Source organism: Stegostoma tigrinum, chromosome 27, assembly GCF_030684315.1.
Source record: "Stegostoma tigrinum isolate sSteTig4 chromosome 27, sSteTig4.hap1, whole genome shotgun sequence".
Classification (NCBI taxonomy): domain Eukaryota; kingdom Metazoa; phylum Chordata; class Chondrichthyes; order Orectolobiformes; family Stegostomatidae; genus Stegostoma; species Stegostoma tigrinum.
Genome location: NC_081380.1, coordinates 35,361,192 through 35,373,535, shown reverse-complemented (window position 1 = coordinate 35,373,535; position 12,344 = coordinate 35,361,192). Strand labels below are relative to the sequence as shown.

Here is a 12,344-nt window from a genome sequence, read left to right as displayed (position 1 = left end):
GCCTCTCTTACATCCCCAAATGTCATTCCCATCACTGGTGGCCGTGTCGTTAGCTATCTGGATGCCAGGCTCTGGTAAACCTTTTCTATACCTCACTACCACTCTTTCCTTAAAGCATCTCCTTAAAAGCATCCCCCTTTGATCAAGTTTTTGGTCACATGTCGTAATATCACCTTGCAAAAACTTTTTATAATGCTCCCATGAAGTGCCTTGTAGCATTTCACTACTTTAAAGGTGCTACACGAATGGAAGTTGTTGTTGTTCAATGCATGTAACCCAGTATCTCACTAGTTCGCTAAGAAGACAGCAGCAATATGGAATGCAACATGCCATCATAAGGTATTACTTGTGATTCAGAATGCTCTGATTCAGCATTACCACATTATCCTCGGCTGCATTCCTGCACTGTTCAGTACAGATTGGGTTTCAGTCAATAGTTTACTGGCAGCTAACCTAATGCTTTAAGTTCCTCTCAAACCGCATTGTACTTGCAGAATTCAGTGACTTTGAACTGTGCACTCACTTACTGGGGAGAGAGAGAGAGAGACAGACAGAGGGACACAGAGAGAGAGAGAGAGAGAGAGAGAGAGAGACTCTAGACTGAGCTCACAGGTACTGTCATTCCTCCAGCGGCTACATTGGAAAACCATTACTCACAGAGATGGCAGTAGGTTGCAAAAGACTCTTTTGCTTTGTCCTCAGATGGTTGGTGAAAGTCATGTGTGTTACTGTGCATTACAAGTCACCTCTCAGGTTTCTAGTCTAATGGGGGAGAACTGTGATATTGTCTGTCTCCACTTCCAATTACTAAGATTTGGCTCCGTGATGGATCATACTACATATTCTGAGCAATTTCCAGTCCCCTTCAGAGTCTGAAACAATTGGGATCAAGTAGAAATTCGAAAAGTGGCCAACCTTTCGACCGTGGATGAGGAAACAAGGGTGTGCTTAGGAATGGCTGCCCTTTCTCCCTACCCCCAGGGGTCAAATTTCCTTCTCAAGCCTCAGTGAATAGTCACACAATTGGTAGAGCACTGCAAGAGATTATTCAGCCCATCATGTCGGTACTGGCTTTCTGAATGAGCAACTTCGTCCTCATCCCCTCCAGCCCCATAACCAGAAAAGGAAGAACGTGCAGGGTCAACATGCCAATTCTCTCTTGGGTAGCTCAACAGAACCTGCCTCCTCCACATTCTCAGCAACACATTCCAAATCTTAACAACACATTGTGTGACAATATGCTTTACAATGTCCTGAGTTCTTTTTATGAAGAAACCTTGAGAAAGAGATGCTGTGAGGTCTACTCAGAGCTGTTACAGTTAGCAGTTTGAGGTGTCTTAGGTTTTTTTTTTAAAAAGTTGGAACAATAGAAGCAGCCTGAATGGGTGGGGCAAGATCCTACAGAACCAGGATTTTTAGTTTTCATTTTCAGTAGCAATAGTTGCTGCAATCTTGAAGCTGGGTTTGGAAGCTGCAGCACATCTTTCCCTGCTACACTCTCTCACAGAGTTTTCTCTCGATGTTTTTCCCCCTGGACTGGAGAACTGCCTGAAGACAGTCTATTTTGCTGAAGTTGCCTTTGTCAAGGGTGTGTTTATTGGATGTTACTATACTGGAACAGTTGCCGTCTACTAATTAAATAATCTATTATTCTGTTAAGTTTTCCAAGAGAGTGAAGTTATTCCAATTTCTTCTTTGTTTTGTTGCATTTTAACCATACTATATGAATAATGTGTGTTTTGCTTCAAATTTGGTAGTTTGACCAATTGAATTGCATCTGGAATGCAATGTCTGACTCGGACCTTTTAAACAAGAAAATGTTACAGTCTCGATTATTTTCTTAACACATTTTGAGGGAGTCTGGTTTGGTCCATAACAGTTGCTTCTTTTGCCAATTATCTTAATTCTTTGCCTCTCTTGATCATTCCATCAGTGGGAACAATTTCTCTTGACCCACTCTATCTCGGCCTCCCGAAATTTTGAATATCTCTATCAGACCTCTTCTCAACTTTCTCTCCTTCAAGCAGAACAGTCCCCACTTCTATCTATCCACAGTACTAAGTTAAATTAATTGGAGAAATAATTGAAGGATTAGACAAAGAAATTTTAACAAGCATGAGAGACCATGTACAAAATACAAAATTTACTCAAAGACAAGAAAAACTTGTATTTATGGAGAAAGTCAGCAGGTCTGGCATCATCTGTGGGAAGAAAGCAGAGTTAACGTTTTAAGTTGAGGACCCTGTTCTGCTGGGCTTGAAACGTTAACTCTGCTTTCTTCCCACAGATGATGCCAGACCTGCTGAGTTTCTCCAGTAATTATTTTTTTATTTCAGATTGCCAGCATCCACAGTTCTTTGTTTAATTTAATGTATTTATGCAACACCTTCACAAACTAAACAGCTTTAATTCTTAATTATCTATGAAGTGCAGTATTTGTTTAATATGCTGCAGCAGCTAATTTGTGTACAGCAAGCTCCCACTACATGAGGACAGGACTGATGGCTCTACTTCAAAATTTATCACGGGATGTTTTACAGCTACTTAGCAAGGAAGGTACCAGTGAAGTGGTAATATCAGTAAACTAGAAAATCCAGAACCACAGGCTGCTTTGTGGACATGGGTTTGAATCACATCTGATTGTTTTTTAGAAAAGCTAGCCTACTGGTGACCATGTAACCACTACAGATTATTGTAAAAACCCATCTGGTTCACCAGTGTTCTTTTGGGAAGGAAATCTGTCATCTTTACCTGGTCTGACCTTCAGGTCAGCAGCAATGTGATTTACTCTTCTTTCTAAGTAATCAGAAATGGGCAATAAATGCTGGCCTAGCCAGCAACACTCATTTTTCATGGATGAATAACAAAAAAGGAAGGCAGGGCCCCGAGCAATAGGACAGTACGATACCCTGACATTGCTGCACTGAAGTTCCTATCTGGTCTTTATGCACAAGTTTCAGGGTTGGGTTCTGGCTCAGAGATGAGATTGCTACAATGGACTCATGGCTCAGCTGAGGTGTCTGATTTTGATATAGTATTGAACTTCCTCGTCTGATCTAATTGCCAGCAATGAAGTTTGCTTTGGTTTTGACAGAAACACACAATGCTGCTATGCCCTTCACACTTGTCAACATAACGTTGGCTCTTATTTATTAACCTTGTGCCTCAATTGACATTCTCACATCTAAAAGGGGCGCATGGAATACTTTGCCAGTGGTAGTCGTGGAAGCGGAGTCATTAGTGACATTTAAGCGACTGCTGGACATGCACATGGACAGCAGTGAATTGAGGGGAATGTAGGTTAGGTTATTTTATTTTTGGATTAGGATTATTCCACGGCACAACATCGTGGGCCGAAGGGCTGTACTGTGCTATACTTTTCTATGTTCTATGTTCTATAAAAGGGAAGCACAGGCGTTTTGGATTAGCTCCATCATCATTAACACATTTTTGGACCTTTGAGCCACAGTGTGGGACTGGGCTAGTCTCAAGAAGGTCTACTCCAGCGTTTTTCATCAAGTATAATACAGACATGACTTCGGTGGTTTTGGAGTCTACATGAGCAGCACTGTTCAAGTGATAATGGCAAAGGGCTCAACTATCCTAGGTTTGATTTAGTGAATCTTCCTGCGTTAACATTGTCACAATAATGGTCGCATTAGGAACAGGATTGGAGGAACAGTTAAATGCTGACTGACTGATTATGGGTAGAATACTAAACCTGTGCTACTGTTTAGCTAGATCAGAGTTAATCTGTGCCCTACTGCTCCATAATCTCAGATTCCCTTAACCAACAAAAGATGATTGACCTCAGTCTTGAAATGACCAGTTGTCCTCAGATGTTTAGAATTGTGGACAGAATTCCAGATTTCCTCTGTACATTGCGTGTGGAAAAATGGTTTTGAGTTCTTCTCCCAAATTTTGAGGTTATGTCCCCTTATTCTTCATTTCCCTTCAGTTGCATCAAAAGAACTCAGAAAATATATTTACACTGCTGTACCCTCTGAACACATTTAGTATCATGTGTTTGTCACGTACAGTAATACATTAAATAGACCAAAAACATTTTGTCATTCCTTAGCAAGTGCATGTTTTTGATGAGCAACTATTTCATTGGTATTTCACATTGGGTTTCAGAGTCCTTTAAGGTTGGCTGATTAAATTTTGACTAAGCATAGCAGAAGGCTAAAGCTACTGAGGCAATAGGAATGAGTCAAAATACTTTTTTCTAAAATAAACAGTGGCCCCATTCCCACCTGATTTCAGATGTTAATCCTTAAATCAAAGCCTAACTTACAAGAAAAAAACCTGCATTTATATGGCACCTAGGGATGTTTCAAGAACTTTGTAGCTGACCACAAGCCCATAGTCCATTTGGTGACGGAAACGCAGAATTATAAGAGTCATACAACACAGAAACAGACCCTTCGGTCCAACCAGTCCGTGCCCAAAAGTGATATGTCCTATTTGGTGACCTTACAAAATCCATACACTTCTTGTTTTTACGGTCTATGTTTTCAAATATCTGGTTCGAAATTGATTATCATAGATTTTGGATGAGAAACAGGAATAAAAATGAACAATTTTGTTCCCTACGCCCTACATGTCAAGGTGCCTGAAGTGAGATGGATTACTCTAATACAGGGCCCTCTGAGTACTTCAATAGCTCAGGCACAGCAGGTGACAGCACCTCACCTAATGTAGGGAAACAATGCCCAAGTTCCAATTCCATACCAGCCCCACTGGGTCAAGTGAAGCACATGCAGAGTCTATTTGTTACCCACTTTGTAGCTAACACTGACAGTGCAGTGTTCCCTCAGTGTCACACTGGCAACAATGTGGATTGTGTGGTCAAGTGTCTGGAGTGGGATCTAATCTCATAACCTTCTATTTTAAAGGGAATTCACTTTTGGATGAGATCTTAAACTGAGACCCGGTCTATCCCTGCAGATCAACACAAAAATATCCCTAGCACTTTCTGAAGAAGTGGTGGATGCAGTTATAGTTACAGCATGTGAAAGACATTGGCATGGTGGCTCAGCGGTTAGCACTGCCACCTCACAGCATCAGGGACCCGTGTTTGATTCCACCCCCGGGTGACTGTCTGTGTGGAATTTGTGCATTCTCCCCGTGTCTCTGTGGGTTTCCTCCGCATGCTCTGGTTTCATCCCACAATCCAAAGATGTACAGGCTAGGTGGATAAACCATGCTAAATTGCCCGTGCTGCGGAGGTGGATTATAGGGGGATGGGTCAGTGTGGAATTGTTGTGTTGAAGGGCTTGTTTCCACACTGTAGGGATTCTTGAAGAGACCAGGGTCAAATAACCAAGAGGAGATCCAGGGAGCCTTGGAAAGGAAGACTGACACACATTAGACAAGTGTATTGTGTCAGGTCTCAACTAGAGAAATAGTAAGTATCAGTTTTTATTATGCAATAAAGCTTCTATCTGTTTGCATTCTAAATCAGTGATCGTCTTTTTTGCCAATAGCGTTATTCCTTGGCAAGAATTTTCTTACCCTAGCTGGCATTTCCAAATCCCTGAACAGCACTAGGTACAGATCTTACAAACAGGCCATTCTGATACTGTAGGGTTTTAAGAAAAACACATGTTAAAGGGACGTTTCCACTTTAAAATATGTACACTGGACATTAAGTTTCAGAAAGCCTGATCAAGATGGAGGCCACAGCAGACCATGTCTGTTACACTGGGCTATTTCAAAACTTATTGAAGTGTATTACCTCAGTCTTAAGTTAGGAAGTGGAGACATTTGCAATTTACTCTGGGCAACACTCTGGGCTTCCAAGGTGCCAACAGCTCTCCATGTCCCCAACAAACACCAACATCAGAGCCATTCAAGTTGGAAGGATAAAGGGTCTGGAAAGCTGATGCCTCAGTTAAAATGTAACAGATGAGTTTAGCTTCAGGACATGGGTTAATCAGACCCACACGGTTTGAAAAACGAGTTAGCGGTCTAGGGCAAACTCTGCTGCTGGTTGAAATTATGCGTAAATGGATTGGTTAGCCCAAATGGTGCGCACTGCCTCAAAAAGGCTCCTCTGAGAACCACCCTCTGAGGGTTTTTTTAATTGGGGGAGGAGAAGAGAAAGGCTGAATACTGCTCTGTTGAAGGAAAGTTAAGCAGTAAGAAACTACCAAAACCATAGCACTGGTGAAGAGCAAGGAGACGCTTTTCTGTCCCAAAGTCTGCTGACTGGCTGAGTCCACTGGTGCCAGAAAACACCTACAGAAGTCATCACATCTGCCAGATCCAACATCAATTGTTAACTTCTTCACTACAGCAGTAAGGGACTCAAGCAAAGGACCCTAACAGAGACTTCCTTCTCAAATGTTCTTTTTTTAAAATCATGGCTGTTTTTGTTTTCATCTTCGTCGGTCTTTCTTAGTTAATACCTTCATTAGGAACCTTCAGCAGTTGCTGGTAATAAACTAAGCTCAAACCTGTTCAATAAAAAAGCTTGACCTCTGATCCATTTTCATTTGAATTGTACAAATTAAAAATAATGCAGGTAAGCTGGCAGCATTAACTCACTAAAATGAAACAAAGAACAGTGGATGCTGGAGATCTAAAACAAAAATCAAAATTGCTGGAGAAACTCAGCAGGCCTGGCAGCCTCTGTAGGAAGAAAGCAAAATATGAATTCAAGTTCACTGGCCACAACGTGGATACAGGGATGGTCCTGACACCAAGGGGTACCTGGGATTTAGGTGGAGACACCTGGTCTGTAGGCTTACTGCTTTGTTCTGTCAGAGGCATGGGACTGTACATCCACTATCTATCGCCCAGCTGATAGTGATGGACAGCAGTTTACAATATGCACCTTTACATGTATGTGCACATCACAACACAAATACACTGAATAAGATTCCTTCAGGTACTTAATGTGCAACACGAATAGGAGGTGTCCACTATCGGCACTGCTGGATCGTGCTTTATACTTTCCTGGTCTGCCACATCGTTGTGATTTTGGTTTCCTGTCCTGCCATTGCCATTCGCTTCCTTTCCATCTACAAGTGACTGATCCATGTCTCAGCCTCGGTTATCCGCAGTATCAGAGATGGAGCAGCCATAAACTGCCTGATCCCTCCCTGATGTTTGCAGGCAGGATCACTTACCCCTGAGGAAAATGCACTTCAGGTTGAGCTCAAGTCTAGAGTCATACATCACGGAAACAGACCCTTTGGTCCAACCAGTCCATGCCAAACATACTCCCAAACCAAACTAGTCCCATTGGCATGCGCTCAGTCCATTTCCCTCCAAACATATCTTATTCTTATCCAAATATGTTTTCAATGTTGTAACTGGACCCACGTACATCACATCCTCTGGAAGTTCATTCCACTCACAAACCACTCTCTGTGCTTAAAACAAAATGCCCCTCTTGTCCTTTTTTAAATCTTTCTCCTCTACCTTAAAAATATGCCCCCCCGTCTTGAAATCCCCCACCCTAGGGTAGGGTGAAGATACCTGCCATCCATCTTATCTATCCCCCTCATTATTTTATCAATTTCTATAAGATCACCCATCAACCTCCTTTGCTCCATTGAAATATGTCCCAGCCTTTCCAGCCTCTTCTTATAACTCAAACCTTCCACTCCTGGCAACATCCTGGTAAATCTCTTCCGAACCCTCTCCTGCTTAATATTATCCTCCTTCCTATAACAGGTGGACCAGAACTGCGCACAGTACTCCAGAAGAGGCCTCACCAGTGTCCTGTACAACCTCAACATAATGTCCTAATTCCTGTGCTGGGCAATGAAGACTAATGTGTTAAACGCCCTCTTAACCACCCTGTCTACCTCTGATGTAAATTTCAAAGAATTATGTATCTGAACACCCAGGTCTCTGTTCTACAACACTACCCAGAGGCATACTTTTAATTCTATAAGTCTTTCCTTTGTTTGTTTTACTAAAATGCACAGCAGATTTACCTCCAGCAGTTACTAGTGACCCACTACAGAAGAAGCTGAGCAATCAATGCAGTTCACTAATAGCTGCCCAAACAGACAGACAGTCTCATCGTCCCCTGCCCTCTAATGATACAGTTTCAATGGGGATGAAATGTCAGTGTGCTGGATGAGATCATTATAAAAATAAAACTTTCTGTGCAGCTACAAATGTGTTTATTGCAAGGCCAGACCAGATTGACAATTTTTAAGGCAGACACAGTGCTCATTGGGCGACATTCAAAGCCTGTGTAAAATTATTCACTTCGAGATGAGGGAACCAGTGAGAGCAGTATTCACCATTTTCATGGTCAATCAGATCTAAGTGTACGTTGCTACTTTAGATCAAACACAGCGTAATGTTAAATCTGCCTCAGAATTTAACAGAAATGTGAGAACTAGAAATCAAAATGGTAAATGCTGGAAATGTGAAATGAGTCAGTGGTTAGAGACATGCTGCTTAATGTTTTAAATGGGGAGCCTATATTAAAACAGTGCTATGGAACTCTTAGGCTTGCAAGTCACTACTTCTATGAATTAAGTATAATTGAGGTTTTTTTTAAACTTGGACAATTCATGTCAAATGTCCTGCAGGAAAGGATATCTGCTGTTTCACCTGGTCTGGCCCACATGTGTCTGCAGACGTACAGCAATGTAATTGACTCTTAACTTCTCTCTGCAATGGTCTCACAAGCCACTCAATTCAAGAACAATAAAGGATGGATCACAAATGCCAGTCCAGCCATGACAACCACATTTTATGACAGAATAATTAAAAAACTTAACCGGTCAGAAAGCATCTGAAAAATGATGGGACGATGTGGCTAATGAAAGTCATTCTGCCTGTCTGAGTGCATGCATCCAACCCAGTATTACACACGTATACCAGAATGATGCTTAAACCCCAAGGGTTAAATTATAAGAGATTATGCAAATTTCTAGTGAAAATGCTGCTTGGCCTGCTTTGTTCATCCAGCTCTACATTTTGTTATCTCTTGACCTGAAACATTATTGCTGTTTAACGCTTGGTAGATGCTGAGACTAATTTAACGCACATTCCTTTTCTTATAATAAACTAGGGTTTTTAGAACCAGAAATTTAGATAACCAATAAGTGATCTCAAAACATTTATTACATTAACTGTTGTTTCCACTGGCTGAGGATCTTCTCTTCAGGTAAAGCTCAGATTTCTTTTTACACGTAAGGAGCAACAGAAGTTTAAAATAACTTTCCAGACAGTAATCAATACTGAATCAATCATTCATTTTAAATCTGAGACTGATCCAATTTTATTAATGGGAGGTATTAAGGAATTTAGAGAAAGACTAATCATGCAATAAGGTCCCAGATCAGTTAGGATCTCATCAAACGGTGAGGCAGATTGACAATTAAATAGCAGCCTCCTGCCCCTTTGTTCCATTCACAATGGGCCTAGCAATTCCCTCCTCCCATCTCTATTGTGGCACACAATTGGTTCATAAAATGACCCTCGGATCTCTGCAAGAGTTATTCCATTAGTAGATGAGTCGAGTGTGTAAGGAAACATTTGTTACCCAGCCTCAGTCCAAAACTTGCCTTTTATGGGTTCCCCTTGTCCTACTTCTGCAAATTTAAATATCAGTCTCTTACATTTCTTTTGGTAACCTCCAAACCATCCCTGAGATCAATTCCTGTCCAGGCTGAAAATGCCAAATTTCTCCAGAGAGCTTCACATCATCTTTACGACATTTCACTTTAGTGATTCACTGATCATTTTGGCATTTACTTGCAGCCCATTCCTCTGCAAACCAAACCTCTGGCACAGCCAGCATAGGTTAAAGGGAGTTGATGGCCTAGTGGTATTATCGCTTAGACTATTACTCCAGAGACACAGGTAATGTTCTGGGGACTGGGTTTCAAATTCTGCCATGGAATTGAGTTCCACAAATATCTGGAATTAGGAATTTAATGATGACCATGGAACCATCTGGTTTACTAACACCCTTTAGGGAAGGAAACTGCCATCATTACCTGGTCTGGCCTACGTGTCTCTCCAGACCACAGCAATGTGGTTGACTCTCTAGGCAATTAGGGCTGAGTAATAAATACTGGCCTGGATAGTGTCTAACTGAAGTTGGAAACTAGAAAGGTGACAGCAGTTATTAGCAAGCTGGGTGTAATAGAATTCTGTGGAATTTAAAGGATTCAGCAATTTTACTGTGACAGCTACGCGCAGGTGACTGTATCTGTTATAGAGCAGTGGGTTAGCTTAGTGATAGACCCTGTGAGAAATTGGGAAAAACAAATCATGGGTCCTCCTTAAATTACAGCTAACAGCTCTCCCTTGCACTGAACAGATGACTGAATAGTACAGCACAGACGGCATAAAAGTGCATCATATTGCAACTCATCTTTGCCTGAACAATATCCTGCTAATGTGACTCAATGTCTAGATTTATATATTCAGCAGTTTATAAACTTCACCACTCTGCAAACAAGGGCAGCAGGCCTATGGGAATCCCAGTGAATTCGTCTCCATGCCACACACTGTCCTAACTTGAAACCACATTACCTGTCCTCTTGTTGGTAAATCCAAACCCTACAGCTCCTTTATATTCGCACAATAGGTGTACAAACACCACACGGACTATAGCAGCTCAACAATGTGACTCAACACTACCAGCTGAATGACAATTAAGAATAGGCAAAAAATGCAGGCCATGACAGCAATGCCAACATCTGATAAGCAAGAAGGAAAGATTTAGAGATCTAGATATAATAGACATTTATATCATGTTCTGTAGAACTAAACACGTTCCAAGTAGCTGCATGCTAGATGAGCACTGCTGAAAGTTAAGCCTGCAGTTTGGAAGTCAGAACCAAAAATAGAAATTGCTGGAGAAGCTCAATGGGTCTGGCAGCCAGCACTCTGGATGCAGGCAATTACTTCTTGGTTTCAATGCTAACCTCCCTCTCCCTTCAACCCCACAACCGACCTTCAGAGCACCCAGCTTCACCTGGACTATTCATGAACAATGCCACGGGAGATTATAAGACTGTAAGACACAGGGGCAGAAATTAGGCCATTTGGCCCATTGAGTCAGGTCTACCATTCTACTGTGGCTGATAAGTTTCTCAACCCCATTCTTCTGCTTTCTCCCCATAAGCTTTGATCTCCTTGACTGTCAAGAACCTACCTATCTCTGTCTTAAATATACTCAATGACATGGCCTCCACAGCCTTCCAAGGTAATGATTTCCACAGATTCACCACTCTCTGGCCAAAGAAGTTTTTCCTTATCTCCGTTGTCAAAGGTCTTCCCTTTACTCTAAGGCTGTGAACTTGGCTCCTAGTCTCTCCTACCATTGGAAACATCTTCCCAACACCCACTCTACCCAAGCCTTTCAGTATTCTATAAGTTTCAATTAGATCCCCCGTCATCCATCTAAAATCCATCGAGTATAGCTCTGGAGTCCTCAAGTGTGTGGTGATTCATTTTGGAAGGTCGAATTTGAATGCAGAATACAGGGTTAATGGCAGGATTCTTGGCAGCGGGGAGGAACAGAGGGATCTTGGGGTCCACATTCATAGATTCTTCAAAGTTGTTACTCAAGAAGATAGGCTTGTAAAGAAGGCATTTGGTGTGTTGGCATTCATTGGCAGGGGGATTGGGTTTAAGAGCCGCGAGGTTTTGCTGCAGTTCTTCAAAACCCTGGTTGGATCACACTTGGAATATTGTGTTCAGTTCTGGTTGCCTCATTGTAGGAAGAATGTGGAAACTTTAGAGAGGAGGAGATTGACCAGGATGCTGGCTGGACTGGAGAGCAGGTCTTATGAGGAAAGGTTGAGAGAGCTAGGGGTTTTTTCATTGGAGCGAAGAAGGATGAGACGTGAGAGGTGTACAAGATGATGAAAGACATAGATAGAATGGATAGACAGAGACTTTTTCCCAGGGCAGAAATGACTATTATGAGGGAGCATAATTTTAAGGTGATTGGAGGAAGGTACAGTGGAGATGTCAGAGGTGGGTTCTTCACACAGAGAGTGGTGGGTGTGTGGAATGCACTGCCGGCAGTCGTAGTGGAGTCAGATACATTAGAGACTTTTAAGCGACTCTCGGATGGGCAAATGGAGGATAGCAAAATGTAGGGTATGCAGGGTAGATTGATTTTAGTAGGGTGGCACATCATGGGCCAAAGGGTCTGTACTGTGCTGTACTGTTCTATGCTCTATAATGTTCCTTTTCATGCCTGGGATCACTCTCGGGAACCTGCTCTGGACCCACTCCAGGGCCAGTACATCCATCCTGAGGTATGGGGCCCAAAACCGCTCAGAATTTTCAAAGGAGGCACGAGTGACTGGAGCAACTCTTCTTGGTCACGGCAAGGAAAGACAAAA

The 12,344-nt window shown here is 42.1% G+C and overlaps 1 protein-coding gene across 2 annotated transcripts in view; it reads right to left on the bottom strand.

Annotated features, from left to right (window-relative positions):
- ccdc92ba (coiled-coil domain containing 92Ba) overlaps positions 1-12,344 on the bottom strand; it is a 75,427-nt gene that overhangs the window by 46,956 nt on the left and 16,127 nt on the right. The gene's annotated exons all lie outside the window — the stretch shown is intronic.